This window comes from Sus scrofa, chromosome 17 (genome assembly GCF_054392235.1).
Source record: "Sus scrofa isolate SSC_HxYL_T2T_F1_AM1 chromosome 17, Sscrofa_HxYL_maternal_Yorkshire_Landrace_v2.0, whole genome shotgun sequence".
In the NCBI taxonomy this organism is placed as follows: Eukaryota; Metazoa; Chordata; class Mammalia; order Artiodactyla; family Suidae; genus Sus; species Sus scrofa.
This window is the reverse complement of record NC_139399.1, coordinates 48,632,287-48,637,154: the sequence shown is the minus strand read 5'-3', so window position 1 is coordinate 48,637,154 and position 4,868 is coordinate 48,632,287.

The following is a 4,868-nucleotide window of genomic DNA, read 5'->3' as shown; positions in this document are numbered from 1 at the left end:
CCCGTTACCTAGTCTTCATCGCTTTGTACTGTGTGCTCCTTGAGGATGCTCAGTAATGACTCTGCATTTTGTTTACTTGTTTATTTTCCTTCAGTCTGTCCCAGGAGGACGAGAGCTCCTGGAGGCAGGGACAGTGCCTGTTTTGTTCTCCCACAGTGTACACAGCTGTCTAGGAAATGATGGGGGCAGGTGGCTGATGAACACCCTGGTACCGTGAGCGGTCACAGGTTTAGGGCTCCTTAGGTTGGCCCCTCAGAGGCCCCTCTCAGGCTCCAGATGAAGGAGAGCCGAGATTCCAAGAGGGCAAGGAACATGCTCGTGTCTCATGGAGGCTTGGCTGGGGTCCCCTGCCCTTGGTTCCCTGCCTTCCTGCTTCTGGGTGTTTCCTGGAGGGGCGGACTTGCTGGGGCCCCAGAAGCTGGAATCAGGCTGGAACCTTCCTCGGCAGTGGCTAGATCATGGCCCTGGCTTCTGTAGACCTGCCTCTGATGGTTTTCCCCAGCTGCTCCCTAGGGCTTTAGAGCAAAGACTCTTCTGAGGGGCTGTGGGAGGTCTCCTGCTGCCTTCCCACTGCCTTGGGCGTGGTGGCCTGGCTTTTCGATAAGCTAATATTGCTGTATCGGGGTCCTGACACTTTCTGGACGATCTTCGAGGGCGGATCTTGCCCGAGTGGTCAGAGTGGAGGCTTTGTCACCATCCAGTGGTATCTGTTCCCCCATCACTTGGGGGCTGAGAGCCTGGGGGAAGTGGAGACTTGAACTGGTTGAAGCTATGACTCTGGACAGCCGTGACCCCTGAACTCCCAGGAAATCACCATACATATGGCTTTGTCAGATTCTGCCACAGCCAAAAGCTCATTCACCCTGGCCTTGCTGGCCTCCGATGGCCAGGGCATCCAATAAGGTAACTGTGAGAAGCCCAAGTCCCCAAAGACCCCATGCCTTGCCGTGGTCCCGATCCTTTTCCGGTGCAGCTCCTTCTGCCTCAAATGACTTTTTAGCTCCTGGGTGTTGAGACTCACTGCCATCCTAAGGTCCCCCGAGAAAGTCACTCCAGGCAGTTATGGTGCCAGGTCCCACTTGTCCCGCCCCCTCTGCCCCTCACTTCTACTGAAGCCCATTATTGCTCTCTGGTGACAGACACCCTGTTAGGCTGTTTGGTTACCAAGGTGGAGGGGGGGGTTCAAACTGCCTTTCAATCTGGGGTATGTGGTTCTAGAGCCCAGCACGGGGCCTGGCACAGAGTAGTGCTTGGCAAATGTTCCTAGGAGGTGACGGAAGGAAGCAGTGACAGTAACACGGGATGAGGAGTGTGGAGCAGGAGGTGCGGGGTGAGGCATGTGAGCACGTGATCCTCGGAGGCGGGGATGACCGAGAAGGCGGCCGAGGATCCCTCTCACTGCGGTGGGGGGAAGGCGTCCAGATATTCCTCAGACTCCCCCCCTTCCCAAGGAAGAGCAGCCTGGGCCACACCCACCTGCCTGTCCCTCCCCAGACAGGGAACCTGGCCCGGAGACCCCCACACAGGAGACAACTTCAGCCAATGCTCAGATGCAGCGTGAGAGACACAAGGAGAAAGCAGGGACCCTGCAGGACCGCTGGGGGCTTCAGTCGTGAGGCCGAGTGGGCTGTTTCTCTGGGGCTTCCTGCACACGCCGCTGAAGGCTTCAGCTTCCGGTGCAATAGGGCAGAGTCCCTTTTCTGCCACGTCACTGGGGGACAGTGTGGCTCTGAGGTCAAGCCTGGGCTTTGGAACCCCTTTGCCTGTGTTCCCGTCCCCACTCCGCCAATGTGTAAGCCACTGAGCCTCAATCTGCTTTCCTCTCTGTGGAACGGGTGGCTGATAAAAGTACCTGCCCCTGCTAATCTGAGTAAAGCCCTTAGCGCAGAGCAATGCGTGTCCACTAACGACACGCTCTCACTAAGTCCGTTCTTCTGAAACCCTGAGTGCCTTCACTCAGGAGAGCAATGCAGATGATGACAAGCAACTCTGTTCCGGGATCAGCGCAGCAGCGAGGAAGGCGGCGACCACGGCCACGGAGGGTGTGGGGCGGCCGTCACGCCGCTGGCGGAAGGAGGGCGACGTGACAATACATACCACAGTGAGAGACGTACATCCTCTCTGACTTAGTAGTGCAGCTTGGGAATTTAAACTCACACACGTGTGCGATGACGTCCTATGCGAGGATGTTCACTGCAGCCCTGTGACAGCCAAAGATCGAAGACAACCTCAATGTCCATTCAGGCGATTAACGAAATTGTGGTACAGCTTTGCAATGGAACCCGGCTATTAAAGGAGCAGGGGGACTCTGTGCATTGGGGAGGTGGAGATGGAGAGTGAAAAGCAAGGTGCAGAACAGAGGCCAGAATATGCCACCATTTGTGTTAACTATATTTTTATTCACCTGAAAACACCTAGGACTGCCTCTGGAAGGTGCACCAGCTCATTAGCAGGGGCTGCTTGTGGGGAGGGGCCTGGGGCGCCCAGAGACGCAGCTGGCAGGGAGATTGATGCCCTGAATCCCCTTCTGCACCTTGTGAGGTTTATGCCAAGGGCGTGTGGTGCCTAATCAAGGGAAAGGTGACGGGAGGAGCGCTTGCCATTTCCTCGGCACAGATAACGAAGGCCCACTGCTGTGATGCCAGCCACTTTCCATGTGTACCAAGGAGCAAGACAGATTGAAAAATGTGGCTCTGCTTTTACCTCTACTGTGGAGTTAGAAAATCTAATCAAGAAGTTTCTGCCTTTAGGAAAGCGAGTCTCGTCTCCCTGTTGACACGAAATTGACGCTCTTGGTAATGGCACAAGATGCCACCTGGGCACTGGTGCTACTGTGGGGGTGACTGAAGGAGGCCTTCCAGCTTCCCTGACAATGCATTTCCAGCAGATAAAGAAGGAATGCAGCCTGCATGCAAATCCCTCTAAATTAGACCTGGCCCATCTTGCCGCAGCGGAATTCAGGCCGACCACCACAAACAGAGCAGCAAGCTGTGAGGGAAGAGGAAGATGAAAGCCTCAGCCCTCGTGAAGAAATTCTGGCTAATATGCTTACAGGCTATTTCACTGCCATGTGTGGGTAGGAAAAGGGATACTGTCCCGCTGGGGCACAAGGTCCTGGACTCAGCTGTGGACCCAAGGATGGACACCAGGGGCTTGGTTGGGAGGGGAGAGTTTGGGAAGCTCCAGGGTGGCTGACGCAGAAGCCAAGTTCAAAGCCACAGGGCAAAAGGGGCCTTTACTGAAGCCCAGGAAGTCCTCCTGGAGAGGTGGGCAGACCCAGAGGGAGGACCACACCCCAGGAGGCTGAGGGTGAGCAGCTGAGTAACGAGGGTCTTCCCCTTGTTCTCCCAGCTTTTCTCAGCCTTGAGAGGCGGGTGGTTCAATCAGCAGGGGTTTAGAGATTTCTCCTCATCCCGGTGTCTTGGGTCTCCAGACCCTGGAACTGTCTACCCCCTTTGGATCCTAAGGGATTATAGCTCACGTTCCCTCCAAGCTCTCCAATCACAGAACTGATGGGAAAGATCACTTCCTTTCTTTTCTTTTCTTTTCTTTTTTTTTTTTTCTTTTCAGGGCCAAGGCACAGCATATGGAAGTTCCCAGGCCAGGGGTTGACTTGGATCCATAGCCGCCGCTGGCCTGCACCACAGCCACAGCAACGCGGGATCCGAGCTGTGTCTGCAACCTACACCAGCTCATGGCAATGCCAGATCCTTAACCCACTGAGCAAGGCCAGGGATCAAACCCGCATCCTCATGGATACTAGTCAGGTTCATTACCACGGAGCCATGACAAGGACTCCAAAGACCACTTCCTTCCTTGAAAGTGAAGGTGCACATCCAAACCTGCTTTTAGTACAGGCACTTATGGGAAAAACAAATCTCAGGAGGCAGCTCAACACAGGATGCAGGGCAAAGTGGGGTGACAGTATTTATTGATTTTTTTTCTTTTTAGGACTGTACCTGCAGCATATGGAAGTTCCCAGGCTAGCGGTTGAATTGAAGCTGCAGCTGCCAGCCTACACCACAGCCACAGCAACGTGAGATCAGAGCCGAGTCGGCCATCTACACCACAGCTCACAGCAATGCTGGATTCTTAACCCACTGTGTGAGGCCAGGGATCGAACCTGCATCCTCATGAATACTAGTTGGGTTTGTCTCCACTGAGCCACGACAGGAACTCCAAAGTTAAGGGAGCAGCTGTTTGATGCTTGGTAGCTGTTACAATGATAGAAAAGTGAAATAAAGAAATAACTAAATTCAAAATGTGACTGTACAGTAACTTTGACTTTGTAAACAGGCCCTGTGACATGCTCTCGCCCCCTCTGTGGGGAACACTTACCTCGTGGTGCTAACAGGAGCGCTGTCCATCTTCCTACCAGGCTGGACCTGGGCACCAGGAGGGCAGGTCTTACTGCCCCATCACCAGCCCAATCCATCTCATTCTGCGTTCTTGGTGGGGCGGTGAGGGTGGGGGGAAGGGCCCTGCCTGGGATGGCAAACAGATTTTGCTTGGCATGTCACCTCAGGCTCACAGGCCCTGTCAAACGGGAGAGGCTGTGATTCTGAAGGACAAAGAAGTGAGATGCAGGATGGTCCAAAGTCACTTATCCAAACTGCCGCAGGTGGTGAACACCGCAGCCGGGGTTTGGACCCAAGGCCTGTCTCCTCTAAAGTGGCGGCTCTCATCCTGAGTCTCAGGATCATTTGGGGGCTTAGAGCCATGCCAGCGCCTGGGTGGCCCGGGGACTCCGTTCTCTCCCTTCTAGGCTGGGGCCCAACATTGATCTAGACTTTTTTTTGGCCGCATCTGCAGAAGTTGCCAGGCCAGGGATCACACCTGCACCACAGCAGAGACCTGAGCCACTGCAG